Source organism: Muntiacus reevesi, chromosome 2 (genome assembly GCF_963930625.1).
Source record: "Muntiacus reevesi chromosome 2, mMunRee1.1, whole genome shotgun sequence".
Classification (NCBI taxonomy): Eukaryota; Metazoa; Chordata; class Mammalia; order Artiodactyla; family Cervidae; genus Muntiacus; species Muntiacus reevesi.
The window spans coordinates 270,252,077-270,269,619 of NC_089250.1; the positions used below are offsets into that span (position 1 = coordinate 270,252,077).

The 17,543-nt window shown below is 43.2% G+C and overlaps 1 pseudogene; it reads right to left on the minus strand.

Moving 5' to 3' along the window:
- Positions 1 to 2,972: 2,972 nt before the first annotated feature.
- Positions 2,973 to 17,305, minus strand: LOC136157570 (zinc finger protein 708-like; annotated as a pseudogene).
- Between the last annotated feature and the right edge of the window lie 238 nt (positions 17,306 to 17,543).

Genomic DNA, 17,543 nt, shown 5'->3' on the forward strand with positions numbered 1-17,543 from the left:
GGGAGAAGGGGATGACAGAGGATAAGGTGCTTGGATGGCATCACTGACTCAATGGACAAGAGTTTGAGCAAGCTCCAGGAGTTGGTGATGGACAAGGAGGCCTGGCGTGCAGCACTCCATGGGGTCGCAGAGTCAGACACGACTGAGCAAACTAACTGAACCGATGGTGAAAATAGGGAGCTGGTGGGAAGCTGCTGTTTACCACAGGGCGCTCAGCTTGGTGCTCTGTGCTGAGGAGAGGGGCGAAACGGAGACCACGGGAGGGAGGGCCAAGAGGGAGAAGATTTATGTATACTCACGGCTGACTGATGACGTCATACAGCACAAACCAGCACCACATTGTAAAGCAATTATGTTCCAATAAATAAATAAATAAATGTCTCAAAAGGAAAAAGAGCTAAGCAGACTGGTCACCGGCGGTGGGAACCCGTCTGACCCTGTGGGGACAAGGGCCGCACCCCTGGCCCAGGAATCCCCCGCGTGCTGTGGGGAGACTGAGCCTGTGCCCCACAGCTGCTGAGGCTGGGCGGGCAGCTTGCTCTTTCCATGGGCAGGAGGCAAAGGAAGATGCTCACCAGAGCTGAACAATAAGGAATACAGAGCAAAGCTACAGGGATGCATCACCGCAGGCCGGTCAGAACAATGAGCAAAAAGCCCACTAATAATATCATAAACGCTGAAGGGACTTGGAGATCAGGGAACCTCCTACATGGCTGGAGGGAATGTAAGCTGGTGCAGTCACGTGGCTGGGCCGTGTGGAAGTTCCTTAAAAAACATAACCTCCTGACATTTAAGCAAATGAATTCCATGAAAAGTAGCAAAACAGATTAAACCACAAATTGACAAGTTTTATACTTTTTAATAAATCATCTGCAACGGATATGACCAGTTTTGATCTAGCATTTCTAAATTCTCTAAGTTAAATGTGTAGAAATACACATACGCTCACATATTCCTTCTTGGTTTTCTCACTGCTAACATGTATACCTCCAGATATTTATATCTTGTATTCAATATGTGTTATATAAATTATATTATGTGTGGATCTTCAGATATTTAATATTGCATTCAAAGTATGCCAAAGCCATGAGAAAACAGTTTCTTTAAGCCTTACAAGACACATGTGCTAAGAATGATACAGGGTAAGGTTTTATAAATCTTGGCTTAGAATTTTCCCATCATGGCTTCTGATTATTCTTTTTGTGATTTTGTTAAACTTACATTTGCTTAAATGAGCCCCTGAAAATTTTAAGCTAAGAGAAGAAGAAAGGAAAATTGCAGAAGGTGAGTTTATGACTCTGAGTTTAGGTTCTCAGAAAATTCACAGCAAGCCTTGAAGGCCCCTGAGGAAGGTCAAGGCTAGAACCAGGCAGAGAAAATTCCACTACTTGGGGTTCACACCTGACCCTGTGTGAAGTGCTATGGCACCCACAGGCTGAGTGTGAAGGAGTCCATTCAAACAAAGACGAGCAGGATTCTGATGAGCTCAGAGGGTATCACTGAAGGGGGGCCTGTGCAGTAGACCCTGGGGTTCAGCAAGACTGCTGGTCCCAAGGAAGGGGTCATCTAGTACAGGTGCTCACAGGACTGACTGGTGTGAATTCAAGGACCTGCAGGCTGCCTGCTCCCCAGACAGACGCTGAGGCAGCAACAGCATGGAGCAGTTCAGGGGAGCTCTTAACAGTACTCTCTATGATCCTTATTAGAACCACCACGATGTCCAAGTAGATAAAATCGGAGAAGAGATACAATGTAGAAATGGTGGGAAATATATGAAGTTATGAGAGGTTTAACGGCAGTAAGAAACTAATTTCTACAGATGCCATCCCCCTGTGCTACAAAGAGTTTATCATTACGTTAAATTTCCTGCAACCTTAAATAGGTGGGAGAGGTTAATGCTGGTGGTGCGTTAACCCTTCATTCATTCCACATCCGTTGTAACACTGAAAAACCATTCACTTTTATTCATTAAGATACATTAATTTTACACAGATGGAATAAAACCTTTTACAATTCTTGTTTGATCCTTGATTAAAATACACATTACAAGCTTTGAAAAACTTTCCTGTTTCTCTGATGAAATGATCTGAGAATGTGATTTATATCATTTACAAAATGGAGGCTAATTTAGTAAACATGGATGGACATTAATTATATTAATATAACATTTCCAGAAATAGTTTTCTATACTTACATCAGATAGAAGAGAAGGTGTACTTACTTCAAGCCTGCCAGATAATATGCATGATTTCTCTATGTTGCTGTTATAAAAATACCTTCGATTTTCATGAACTATCCTTGTTTTATGCTTAAAAAGCAACTGACATAATTATTGAAAACTTACAACAAACTTCTGTCTTACTTTGAATTATTCCCTGAACACTTATATCATGGTGACCACAGAGGTGTTTCTCAGCAGTGACAAATACATCCACTCAGAGGTTTAGTGTGTATATAACATGACTGTGTTCTTCATCTTGTAAATTGGAGAATAAATGTAAATGATTCCCACTTCATATAGAAGGGCTTCTCTTACCATTGGGCAACAACCTTCAAAAACATAAGTTCATATGTACAGTAGAAACAAATCACAGCATGTAGTAATTTCAGAGTAGAATTACATTCGTTTTGTTTCCTTAATAATCTCAAATAACGTTAACATAAATAAGGATACATTAATAATAATTATACCTCTGCAAATATCCACCCCTTCATCTTGTGATCCATACTAACATATCAATTTTGTATGTTTTACTTATGGAATACTTGCTACAGTATTTCTGCTTCGGGTAATTCAACAAAAGTGGTACAAATGAAATGCTTTCTAGTATGAATTCTCTGGTATTGAGATACTTTTGATGTTTGATTAAGCAGTTCTCTACATTTTTTTTTATTTAATTCATGTATCTATCCAAAGAAAACACTCGTTTTTTCAAAATTGTATATTAAGGACCAAACTTTTTATCACTGATTCATTTCCAGGGTTTCTCTGCAGTATGAATTCTCTGATTGTGAGGGAGGTGATGGTTCTGAGGAAATCCTTTGCCACATTCCTTACATTTCTAACATTTCTCTGCAGCATGAACTCTCTGATGTCGAGAAAGACTTGAACTCCGGGAAAAGGCTTTGCCACATGCTGTACATTTATAAGGTCTCTCCCCAGTATGGATTCGCTGATGTCCAGCTAAAGTTGAACACTGCTTAAAAGTCTTGCCACATGCTGTACATTCATAAGGTCTCTCCGCAGTGTGGATTCGCTTATGTCGAGAAAGAAAATAATAACGGATAAAGGCTTTGCCACATGCTGTACATTTATAAGGTTTCTCCTCAGTATGGATTTGGTGATGTTCAGTTAAAGCTGAACGCTGCTTAAAAGCCTTGCCACATGATGTACATTTATAAGGTCTCTCCCCAGTATGGATTCGCTGATGTCCAGTTAAAGCTGAACGCTGGTTAAAAGCCTTGCCACATGCTGTACATTTATAAGGTCTCTCCCCAGTATGGATTCGCTGATGTTGACTAAGAAAATAATAACGGATAAAGGCTTTGCCACATTCTGTACATTTATAAGGTCTTTCCCCGGAATGGATTCGCTGATGTTGAGTTAAATTTGAACTCTTCTTAAAAGCCTTGCCACATTCTGTACATTCATAAGGTCTCTCCCTAGTATGAATTTGCTGATGTTGAGTAACACATGAAGAGCAGATAAAGACTTTGTCACGTTCTGTACATTTGTATGGTTTCTCCCCAGCATGGATTCCCAGATGTTCAGTTAAAGATGAACTCTGATTAAAGGCTTTGCCACATGCTGCACATTTGAAATGTTTCCTTCCTGTAGGAACTTTCCTATGTCTACTTCGATTGGGTGAGTTACTAAAGACTTTTCCACATGTACTACACTTGCAATGTTTTCGCTTACTCTGAATTCTCTGCTGTTGAATAAGTTTTGAAGACTGGTTAACAACTTTACCATTATCATAACAATTATAGGTTTTCTCTCCAATATCCATACTCTTAGAAGTTTTAATAGTAAGACTTGAGCTTTGATAAAGTATATTCCTACACTTATGATGTTCAGAATTGTTGTCTGAAAATTGATGCCCCTGTTGTTTCACGAGATATGAGCCTTGGTCAACATTATGCCCAGTTTCATTGCACGAAGAGCTTCTCATTCCATCATGTATACTCTCCTAATTATTGGGGGTAGAGCTCCTGCTTAAGGCATTCCTCATTTTGTTACACTTGGAAAGTTGTTCCACACTAATTATAACTCCATATGTATTGAGCAATGATGGTTGAATAAGGTCTCTCCCATTATTATCAACATTAAAGGTTTTGGAAAAAGGAGAAAATAGTTGTTGGTTGGAGAACAAGAAACCCTTGTTAAAGGATCCCTCAAATTGATTGTATTGGGAGTTTTCCCCCTCATCTTTAAGTTTCTGGTTTCCAGACATGTTTGAATGTATATTTAATAGACACCTATGCTCAGAGTTTAGGTTTGAATGAGTATTTCCAGTAGAGACTAGATGACTTTCCAGAATTCCCACATTTCCCTTCAGAGAACATGTATGTTTCAAGAGATGCTGTGGATCTTTGCTGACAAATATACACTTAACTGCAGATGTTGATGACTGAAATTGGCCATCTGAAATTGGTTTTTCCTTATTTGATTCACATCCTTGATTTCTTTTGGCAGTAATGTGTACTTTATGGGAAACTGAACCAACTTGGTTGTGTCCATCATAACATGCTCTCCGCTCTTTACATGCCCTCATAGATTCCCAGTCTTTGGTTAAATGTAAATTTCTAAGGTGATATGTTTCATATATTCCTGGCTTTACTGTTGGGAGTAAATCTTCTAAGCCTGGCTTTTGGGTCCTCAAACACTGGGTGTCATGAGATGACACAGCTGAAAGATACCAAATAATAAGTTATTCTACTTACTATTCTTGGGGAATATAGTTTACAATATACATAAAATTGGCATACACTTGGCTAGATGAAGCCTAAAACCGAGATAGAAGGAGTCAAGAGGGCAGAGGATTCGGAAGACGTGGAGTTCATCTGTCTCCACAAAAGCATCAAGAATACATCTTGAAGTGGAAAAATTCTCACAGAGCCCTGTGGAACATGGGCAGAGGAACTTGGACATCTGAAAGGACAAGAAAGATTCCTGCTGAGGCAGGTAGGACAAGAGAGTGATGGAGGAAAGGGAAGAGGAAAAGAATCTGGATGGGACCCGCAAAACCCTGGGGGATCTGAAGAGAGGCGAGGTCTCCACATGCAGGGAAGCCCCTCATTGGGGGGACCTCAGTTGGAACAGAAGGGGACCCTCGTTCTCTGTGGGAAGAGAACACAGCAACTAGCGTGCAGGACAGAGTGAGACCTGTACGCAGGGTACTGATCCCTGCCCTGCCCACCCAGCCTGAGAGTGTCCTCCGCTGCAGACAAGAGCTGGGTGCTGGAACGTGGGTTTTGGAGAGCAGACCCAGGCAGAGGACTGCGGTTGGCCGTGAGGAGACATCCTGAGTGGACGGGAGGGAGGGAGGAGCTCTGCACATGGGATGCTTGTGGAGGAAGCCTGAACCACCAGAGAAGCAGAGCGGTGCTGTTGAGTGATGCCCGAACGGAAAAACCTCCTTGCAGCCTCTCTGCCCCTCTGCCTGTCCTTGCATTTCCAGGCACTAGGAATGGCTCCTACCTACTTGGGTGATCTCACGATCCCCACAGCTGCTTCCTCCTTCCCAGCATCCTCCTTACCAGGATAGACTCATGGGCTCCAGGGGCACATTCAGAACACACGCCTGTGGGTGGTCCCAATGTACAGGTGGTGCTGAAACCACAGCTGAGCCCCAAGGCCTTGTCACTAAGCAAGAAAAGCTGAGATCTCTCCTTGCATCTGTACAAACCATGGTGTTACACCCCACAACTGGCTTGGTAAACTCAGCCCCAACAGAACTCTGGATGGAAATGAGGCTCTGGCAGTCAAGACCAGTCTGGCTTTAGCAACTGTAGATGTTGTAGCCCCGCACATGAGGCATTTGGGCCAGGTCACAGTCTCCATTGCCCCCATAGCACCGCAGCCGGTCCAACTCCCCAATGAATGTACACCTGGGATACAACCAGTGGATCTCTGCTGGTGACCTGGTGAAAACAACATCTGAGAGACACCAGGGTCAAGTGCCAGCATACCCATGGTTCAGGTGGGGCCAAGATCAATGCCAACACAGGGTCACATGAGAGCTGGCACAGCACGTGAGAGATGGCACGCAGAGCACTCTCCGAGGAGAACATCCCAGAGGAGCAACACTCAGTGGCTTCCCTCCCAGTGGGTGTGCTCCAGTCCCACTAGATCAGAAGCACCACAGATCAGAGCAGAGCTCATTTCAGATCTGGGGCCTCTGCTCCACCAATCAGGAAGCAGACCCCGCCACAGACAGTGACAGCCACAGAGGAAAGGCGAAGCGGCCCTCAAGATCCGGGCAGGCATTGGTCACAATAGTAACAATCAACCCCCTCTCAAGGGCATAAGGGCACAAGTCTCTGGACCACCTCACCCACCACGGAGCAGACGCCAGAGCAAGAGGAACTAGGATCTGCTGCCTGCAGAACAGAGACCAGAAACACAGAACATTGGACAAGATGAGATGACAAAGGAGTATGGTGCAGAGAAGTCAAGATAGAAACGTACAGGAACAATGAAGCGAGGAGGTGTTGAACTGTGTAATGAGTACATTTTGCTTTAAGTAATCAAATTTACAAACAAAAGGTTTTTACAAATGCTAATGCTTGCTATTTATTTAACCCAATTACCACTCACGTTGTTATCTAAGCATGTTCTAATAGAGTCTAAAATAGTAAATGATATTGACCTAGAACTAATGAGAAATAGATGGTATTAATGATTAAGTCCTGGGATGTTTCACAACAAATAAGATAGATTTAATAAGGTAAGAGTTCTTAACAATTCAAATGAGAAGTGAGACTTGAAAAATATGGTGAGAACACAGGGAACTCTACTCAACGCTCTGTGGTGACCTAGATGGGAAGGAAATCTTCTCAAGAAGGGAAATGTGTATATGTACCTCTTATTCTTTCTGTATAGCAAATCTCACTTAACATTGTAAAATAGCATTATTGGAACAGAAAAATTTCTTCTTAAAGATTTCTCTATATAATCTATAAGCTTAATAGTGAAGAACAGTCAGAAAAAAGCACTGTAGGAAATGTTCTAATCTCCGACGTCAATAATTTGTTTAAAAACTGTGAGTTAAATAAATATATTAAAGCATTTTAACATTAATGAATTGGGACAAACATACTTAACACATTTAATGTTAGTTGATATAAAAAAAAGAAGCTGTAACATAAAATTCAGATTTGCATTTTCTCATTTTAGTGAGGTGTCTTATGTGAAGAAGGAATTTATAGGGCCTGGACTCCATTTCAGGCCTGTCTGTGCTGATCATGCTGAGCCAACTCTCCAGTAGACTCTGACCTCTTTGCTTAGTGCCTGTGGGATCGACAATAGAAGGATAAGACCCCCTCCAGACAGGGGAACTTTGAAGATCATATCCAGGTTCCTCATCACCTAAGAGAAAACAGACACTAATCACCCCTGCCTCCGGACACTATCTATCAGAATGTAAGCACAGGTTATTGGTTATTAACTGGTTGGAATGTAACTGTGGGCTTATTGATTATTAACTGTTTGAACACATAACACGTGAATGATGGGCTTATTGTGATTGTATTTACCCTCCCTTTGCAAGCATCAAGGGGTTGGGGTGGTGGCTTTGGACACGTCCACATGGGGTATAAAAGATTTTCACAAATGCTGGTCGGGGCCCTTGGCTAAGAGGAGACTCTGCCTTGGGCCCGCCAGTGTAATAAACTGCACTCCACTATCTGCATTGTCCTTCTGCGTGAGTTTGTTTCCCTGAAAGCGTGGCTATGACATTTGGTGCATTGGCTGGGAAGGTCCTCACTTTGAGGAGACAGGTCTCATTTGAGGCCACCCCGAGGCTTTGTAGCTTGAATATCCTAGAGGGGGGAAGGCGCCTCGCCCCTCTGGAAGGATTCTGCTTTTCAACGCCAGGACCTTTACGTTGGCAGGTACTGGACGGCAGCAGGGGAACTGAGCGCTCAGGTGAGGAGGAACCCACCCAGCAGGGTAGAAGAGGGGGCCTGATCACCCCCCTGGGAGGGACTAGAAGGAGCGGGGACCCAGTGGAATAGGAGCCTGGAATAGGCAGGCAGCGATTGCTTGGTACACAGGTAGTAGTGTGCTAGGGTTTAGGAAGGAAATTTGTGATGGTCATTTAGGAGGTTTGTCACCCCGTCTCGGGGAAAATTATTACCAAGTGATCGCCAGGGGATTGTTAGGATAGGAAACTGGTCCTTTTATGCTCGTATTCTGCCCTCCCACAGGAGGTTTCCTGTATTCTCTGAAATTCTTGACCCCCTCAGAATTGTTAGGATAGAAGGAGGGGGATACAGAAGTGAGTATGAATTGGCTTTTCCGGAGATGGCCTGGGAAATGGGATATTTAACCCATCTGTGTTTTCATTCGTACGTGATCAAGCCCACCAAGGCAGAATGGAATTTAAGGGAGAAACAGTCTTGGACCATGTGATGTTCTGGTTCAGCTATGCTGACCGGCAGGTTGCATGAGCGTCTGAAGGCAGAACCGGGTGGGCAAGAAGAGCACGAGGGAGCTAACTCAATTATTCCCTGAGGTCTGGGTGGAAGACAACCCCCCCTCCCTCCAGGCTGGCTAAACATCACCCCCCAGTGATAATGGAACTCAAACCACGCACCATCCCAGTTAGAGTGCCAGTACCCGCTACGGATAGAGGCCTGAACCGGCATATTGCCCACATCAATAGATTGAAACAAGCAGGCATTCTACTGGAGTGCCAGTCGGCTTGGAATATGCCAATCCTGCCCCTCAACAGGGAAGGAGGACAGAACTACAGGCCTGTACAAGATCTCAGGCTAGTCAACCAGGCTACTGTGACTTTACACCTCTCTGTTCCAAACTCCTATACCTTACTTAGCCTCTTCCCACCGAGAACTAAAGTTTACACTTGCCTAGATCTCAAGGATGCCTTCTTCTGCATATGCCTCGCCCCAGCGTCACAGCCCATCTTTGCCTTTGAATGAAAAGATCGAGTGGGGTGCACCAAACAACAGCTCATCTGGACTCCCACACAAGGGTTTAAAAACTTCCCAGCCATCTTTGGGGAAGCCTTGGCTTCTGACCTGGACTCATTCCATCCGGAAGAGTATGGATGTTGGCTCCTACAATACAGGGATGACCTGCTGCTGGCTGCGAAACCGAGGAAAATGCTGGAAAGGGACAAAAGCACTGCTCCGGCTGTTGATGGAAGCAGGTCACCCGGTGTCGAAGAAGGCACAGATCTACAAAGAGATGGTAAGGTATCTGGGGTTTGTTTTAAAGAAGGGCTCAAGGTTCCAGACCCTAACTGGGTCCTATATACTGATGGCACTAGCCTGATAAAACAAGGACAATGGCTGTCAGGTTAGCCAAAGTGGAAGGGGCCAGCACGACTGAAAAGGGATGGTGGGAATTGCCAAGTGGCAAATTATTGGTACTGGAGGAGCTGGCACACACTGCTAAGCCAGACACACCAAGCGACCCACCTGGGCCATGCTGCCTGCTCACAGGTGAATGCTGCCTCTCGGGGATTCAGACAAAATCCTCCGGGTATTCAGCTGAAAGGAACACTGCCCCTTGAACACCTGGGAGTGGACTTCACTGAAATGAAACCTCACCGACACTACCATTATCTGCTGGTCATGGTATGTACGTTCCCGACATGGGTAAAAGCTTTTCCTACCTGGACTGAAAGAACATCAGAAGTAGCCCGGTGCCTGCTTAGGGAAATGGTTCCCAGATTTGGATCTCCTACCAGCATTGGACCAGGCAATGGCCCGGCTTTTGTAGCTGATTTAGTAGAACAAGTAAGCAAAACTTTAAACATCAAATGGAAACTGCACACTGCATATGGACCCAGAGTTCTGAGATGGTGGAATGAGCCAACCGGACACTTAAAGAGACTCTCCAAGTGGATCAGAGAGACTGACTGCTCCTGGATGGACTTGCTTCCGATGGCTCTGCTCAGACTCAGGATGACCCCACAGTCCCAAGGCTATTTTCCATACGAAATTGTGTATGGGAGGCGTCCTCCCATAATAAAACAGGTGTCAACAAATTTGCCTCAAATAAGGGGGGATAGGATCTCACAGCAGATGGAACTGGGTAAGGTAATAAATCGGGTAACTAAGTTTGTACAAGAAAGGGTGCCGTTCCCCCTTGGGGAACAGATTTATGAGTTTACACTTGGTGACCAAGTATGGGTCAAAGATTGGAAACATGATTTGCTAGCCCCTTGGTGAAAGGGCCCTTATGTTATTCTAACTACTCCTACTGCAGTTAACGTTGCACGTATTGTCCCTTGATTCATCATACGAGGGTGAAGACAGCATACCACGCAGACCCAGAAAACGCTGAGTGGACTGCACAGAGGGACCCCACTGACCCTCGAGAGACTAAGACCATCCTTAAGAATGAGGAAAAGAAGATCCCAGACGAGCCCCTTCAGGATGAAGCTGCACAATCAACTCCTGCTGCTTGGCCTCATCAACGTGATTTTGAATTTAACTTCTGTCTCAACTCAAGACAACGTTTACACCTCATGGGCACATTTCTACACGGACTTCCAGAACACCTACAACTTCTGGGTATGTAGGACTATGCCTCTGTCTGTGAAGGATGGGCTTCCTTTGTGGGTGTCACCTCTCCGCCAAGCAGATTTTAAACCACTCTTCTCTTTTCTGGGATGACAAAGAGATTTTCCTCTCTCTTGTCAATCATAACCTCTCCTTGCTCTCTTTGTGTAAGACCTACAGTCAATAGACTCGGGTCATGGGGTTACATTTGATAAAAATGCCAGTGTAGCAAAAGCCTAACCCACAACAAGCCCCAGTAAATCTACCTTATTTACATCTAGGTGGACAACATCTGTGTTTCAATGGTATGAGTATATTGCTGCCTTTTTCGTACCCTCTGAAGGGACAACAAATATATTATGGTTAAAGTAGAGGCCTTGACTAACTTCACAAACAGGTCCTCCTAGATAGAACAGAAGCCATCCAAGCCTTAAATGAAGAGCAAATCTAAATGAGAAAAGTACTAATTCATAATAAAATGGCTGTGGACATACTCCCAGCTGCTCAAGGAGGGATCTGTGCTATAATTAAGGTTGAATGTTGTGTATACATTCCTGACTTATCTGACAATGCATCGACTACTTTAGATGACATGAAAAACCAGCTAAAAGCAATGTCAAATGAGAGCATTCCTTTCTGGTTTTCCGTCCTATCTTGGGTGAAGAGCGATTTGTGGATAACTATATTTACCACTGTTAGAGTTGCCTTGACAGTTCTGCTTTGTGGACCCTGAATTGTACAATGTATTATGAACTTTGTAACCCAAAGGTTGATGTCATTCTCCCTAATTGGCAGTTGGAGAGCCGGGGTGCAATATATCCCTATGAATGATGCTCGTAATATGAGTTAAGAGCATCAAGAGGGAGGAATGAAGAAGGAATTCATAGGGCGTGAACTCCATCTCAGGCCGATCTGTGCTCATCATGCTTGGCCACCTCTGCAGTGGACTATGAACTCTCTACTTAGTGCCTGTGGGAAAGACAATGGAAGGATAAGACCCCCTCCGGGCAGGGGAACCTTGAAGATCATATCCAGGTTCCTCATCACCTAAGAGAAAACAGACACTAATCACCCCTGCCTCCGGACACTATCTATCAGAATGAAAGCACAGGCTTATCAATTATTAACTGTTTGGAATGTAACCATGGGCTTATTGATTATTAACTGTTTGAACACATAACACGTGAATGATGGGCTTATTGTGATTGTATTGACCCTTCCTTTGTAAGCATCAAGGGATTGGGGTGGTGGGTTTGGACACATACACATGGGGCATAAAAGATTTTCACAAATGCTGGTTGGGGCCCTTGGCTAAGAGGAGACTCTGCCTTGGGCCCGCCGGTGTAATAAACTGCACTGCACTATCTGCACTACTCCTTCTCAGTGAGTTTGTTTCCTGGAAAGCATGGCTATAACAGTGCAATTAAGAAAGAATTTGAGTATGAAATTTTTAAGGTCATATGTGTAGTTTCCAGTGGACCGGAAATTATATGGTAGAAAACAAAAAACATCTGTCCCCAGTATTCCTAGAAGTTTGGCTATTTTTTCACAGCTCCACCCACACACTTCTGACTAGGGACAGAATCAGCACTTTTAAAAGGGCTTAATATAGTTACTCAGAAATATGCAGATTTTCTAAAACCTCCCCAAAATGGACGCGTTATCAGGTCATGCAGGTTTCTCCAGGCGAAGACAAATATTTTGGTTCTAACTGCAAATGCGAAAATTAATCATTGGAGAAAAAATACACAAATGATGAAAAGAATCAGGAATGGGTCAGGAGATGATGCTCTATGACAGTGACAATAGTAAACCTAGGCTAATCCAAAATCATCTCCACTGAAGCAGATCTTCTCAAACCACACGACAAAGTATGACTTCCTCCACAATGCTTGTCCCTCTCACACGAGTTATCGGTTTCATCCATAGACACATACCTGGGTATATGGCTGTCTCTATTCTCCTTACATTCCAGGGGTCCTTCATTTGCTCCAGAAACGTGACCAGGTCTGGCTTAGAGACCACAAGACCTGTTCATCAGAAAAAGGAATATGGTTTCTGAGATATTCATCAATTTCCAATCCAATATGTGTTCAGGTTAGAGAGAAGTCATGGTAGAAAGTTAAAATAGCATTAAAAAAAATGATTTCACCAAATAGTTTATTGGAAGTATCTTTAAAAGACAAATGCAACAAAATCAGATTCTGATATCATGCTCAAGTACTACTAAGGCAAAAGCAGGTAGTGGAATTCCAGTTTTACGAGGAGAGTGGCACTATTTTATAACACAGAACTTACAGAATTACCACCAACCTAGAATGAAGAACATGCAGGTCAAGAAGCAACAGTTAGAATCGTACATGGAACAGTTAACTGGTGGCAGAATGGGAAAGAAGTACTTCAAGGCTGTACATGGCCACCCTGCTAATTTAATTTCTATGCAGAGTACATCATGCGAAATGTTGGGCTGGGTGAATCACAGCCTGGAATCAAGATTACCAGGAGAGATATCAACAATCTCAGACATACAGATGATATCACTCTAATGGCAGAAATTGAAGAGGAACTAAAAAGGCTCTTGATGGGGGTGAAAGAGGAGAGTGAAAAAGCTGGCTTCAAACTCAACATTCAGAAAACTAAGATCATGGCATCCACTATAATCACTTCATGGCAAATAGATAGGGGGAAAGTGGAAATAGTGACAGATTTAGATTTGGGATGTGGGCGTGGGCTCCAAAATTACTGCAATGGTGACTGCAGCCATGAAATTAAAAAATGCTTGCCCTTTGGAAGAAAAGTTATGACAAAGACAGCATATTAAAAAGCAGAGACATCACTTTGCCAACAAAGTTCAAAGCTATGTTTTTTTCAATACTCATGTGTGGATGTGATATTTGGAACATAAAGAAGGCTGAGCACCAAAGAATTGATGCCTTCGAACTGTGGTGCTGGAGAAGACCCTTGAGAGTCCCTTGGTCAGCAAGGAGATCACACCAGTCAATCCTAAAGAAATCAACCCTGAATATTCATTGGAAGCACTGATGCTGAAGCTCCGATACTTCGGCCACCTGATGCGAAGAGCCAGTTCATTGGAAAAGACCCTGATGCTGGGAAACATTAAGGGCAGGAGAAGAGAGTGGCAGAAGATGAGATGGTTGCATAGTATTGTTGACTCAGTGGATATGAATTTGAGCAAACTCTGGGAATTAAAGAAGGCTAGGGAAGCCTGGCTTGCTGCATTCCACAGGATCGCAAAAAGTTGTACATGACATAGCGACTGAACACAATGAGGCAGGTTACATGAAGAAAGAAGGTTAATTTCCCCTGGAAAGTAGGGATCTTAACCTCTACTGGACAAAGCAGAAAATTCCAGGAGGCATTCTAGAATGAATGAACCAAAAGCCTGAGGATACATAAGGGATTTTAGAAGCAAGTTATCCTCACCCAAGCAGGCCAGATTCCCGTAGTTCTCTAACATCACGTCCCTGTACAATTCCCGCTGACCGAGGTCCAGGCATTCCCACTCCTCTTGAGTGAAATCTACGGTCACATCCTGGAATGTCAGCAGCCCCTGAAATATAAAGGACATGAGCCATGGGGACCTATGAAGACTTCCTAATGTGACCCAAGATGAAACCAGCAAGAGAAACGGTTTTGATTTAGGAGAATGTCTGGTGTTACGCAAGAATATAATTTTTATACTGCCGTATTTTCCACTGTATTTCTAACCCCAGGAAAAGAGAATGAGATATGATCCACAGACCACTATAAAAACTATTCTGATCTGGAAGAGAAATTATAAAATAATCACATCAACACTGACCTATCTATTTTTGAGAGTTGTACTCATGTGACACAGAATAAACTGTCTATCAAGGAAAGCATGTTAGTCACTCAGTCATGCCTGATTCTTTCCGACCCCATGGACTGTAGCATGCCAGGCTTCTCTGTCCATGGGATATTTCAGGCAAGAATACTGAAGTGAGTTGACATTTCCTTCTCCAGGGGAATCTTCCCCACCAAGGGATCGGACTCCGGTCTCCCACATTGCAGGCAGATTCTTCACCATCTGAGCCGTCAGGGAAGCCCCCTACCAAGGAACCAGGAAATATTTTTAAAAAGCATGATGCTCTGATCTAAGAGTTCTGGAGTGGGGCCAATGTGCCGCATTTTTAACAAGCTTATTTAAACTAGTAATGTTGAAAACTTTGATACATGAGTGACCATTCTGAATAGCAAAGAGGTAGACCACCAAGGTAAGAATTGATATTTAACTTTGAATTTTAAGTGTTTTACAAAATTGACAGGTCTGATAGAACAGTACCCAGAGCAGCACTAATCCTTTGAACTATTTAGTATATACTATATGTCTTTCTAAAAGCTTTTACAGGGTCTTGAATGCATCACATAAATAATATAAAATCAACAGCATTGTTGTTCCACCGTTTTGCAAATATTTTGTCAAACATTCATTAAATGACAGATCTTGAATTTGCTTCAGTTTATGTGAACTAAAATTTAACTAGTAAAGCAGAAATACACAGACAACACTAAAGAAAGTGTATAGGAGTTTTTATAGGGTCTTCCCTGGTAGTCTGAGCTCCCAAGTCAGGGGGCCGGGTTCAGACCCTTGTTAGAGAACAAAATCCCACACGCCACAGCTAAAGTGTGCCTGCTGCAGCAAAGTCTCCCACATGGCTCCAAGATTCTGCAGGCTACGACCAAGACACAACTCAGCCAAACATAAATACGTGTATGTTTTAAAAAGAACTTTATATAACTGGGGAGAATACCAAATCAAGAAAAAAAATAATTTTAACATTTTCATGCTTACAGACATATATTACAATGAGACTGTATACTTCCTAAGAGTATTAAGGAAACGCTAACATTCACAAAGCTAAGATCACGGCATCCAGTCCCATCACTTCACGGCAAATAGATGGGGAAAGAGTGGAAACAGTGGCTGAGTGTAAATATATTGATAAAAAATAATGCAAAAATGTGAGTAAGACTTTCTCTGTGATATGAGCGTGGATTGTACTGGAAACATCACACTTGGCCTTGAGTGATGAAAACTCCCACTCCCAAAACCCAGTATCTATCATCAACACAGTGAGTGTTCATTGTCCAAAGCAAAGAGAAACCAAGAAGATGTGGAGTTTCTCCATTAAGTGTGAGGGTTTTCACATGTTCCTCATTCAATTTTTCCACAGCCTTGTCTAAAGACAGAAGAAAAAAGAAATGAACTTTATAGCCTGTTAATCTCAGAGAAATCACCAGAGCCAGTAGACATCATCTGTCACGGTGTAAATGGATCACACAGAAGCAGCACTATCAGAACCTGGGCATTTTGGAAAAAATAAGGAAATTATAACTTGAACCTAAAATAAAAAATATCAGTTTTATGCAAAATTCATTTCATATATACTTCCTCTGTTTGAATCCTAATAATGTTGTCACCCGAGCGTATGTTCCTCGATTCTTTGTCTCGTCACAACAAAAATTTGGAGAGATGGACATTAAAGCCCCTTGGCGGGTCAGAGCTCTCGGAGGACAGACCGTGTTATAGCTCTTAAATAAATCAGTGTTACAGCTCTATTTATTTAGATAATAGCCGGAAAATCCACCTTCGAGTTGTGAGGGCCTGTCGATCCAAACACACGAAGAAAAGATCGCCCCATTGCGTGGGAGAGAGAGAGAGAGAGAGAGAAGAAGGAAGAGGGTTTTGGCTCCTCTTTTTATGTTTTTCTGCCCCTGGGTCTGTCTTATGCAAATCGGGCCTAGGCAGGCGCGTTGTTTGTTTTACCTGAGGTTCTCACTCCAGTCCTCGGACCTTCCTTTGTTCTCTTTTCGCGGGTTTTCGCTTCCAGGTCTTTTGCCACCGCCATTTTGGACTCTTTTTCCCTATTCTAACTACCTAACAATGTGTTTAACTACTAAGTCTTAGCATTACAGAGGACAGTATCTCCTACTTTTCCTTTTATTTCTGAGCATTTTCTGAAAAATTCTGGATCACTGAGTTTATTCAATATATAAGGGCATTTTCTAACTCCTAGAGAGCATCCCCATGTAAACTCATCATGGCATTTCCCCTAGTTCCCTAAGATTCCAACACCGAACCACATCCCAGTGCGAATCTCGGATACCAGTGCCTCTCCGTGTTTCTCTCTCACAAAGGCAATATATTCACCAGTTGAAAGTCGCTAATTCATGCTGAGAATTCATCATGCTCCGTAGAAAGCCAGGATACAGACAAGGGAGACAAGATTCTGGGACACAAGGGAGAAGTGGTCTAAAGAGCCAGGCTTCACTATGAGAAGAAGAAAAGGAAAAATTAAAGAAGTTGATAACAAACACCCAGGCAGAAAAGTTAGAAGTAGAGAACTTAAGGTGTGCAGGTTCTCAGTCTAGGCATTTCAGGAAGAAAAGCAGACACAGCCCCAGACCCGAGACAGGACCCGTACCTGAGAAGCTTCCATTTCCTCCTCTTCTTTCTCCTGCTCTGCGTCTTCTCTGGGGATGTTATGTCGCAAACTCACATCTGCATCTTGAGAAAATACCTTCAAAGTCATCCATGCAGCTGTTTAACCTGCAACTGCTGTAGGGAAAGAGAAGAAAAAGTTTTCCTGTTTCTCTCACCCGCTTCTGAGCCCCTTCTCGACTTTCTTTGTTCCCAATCTGTAGTGGGGAATCAAGACTAACCTGAAAATGCTAATCACATCGTGGTGCTCTACACAATTTGCAGATCGTCCGGGCTAGCTCTTCTCCTTCCTTTTCGAGTTACA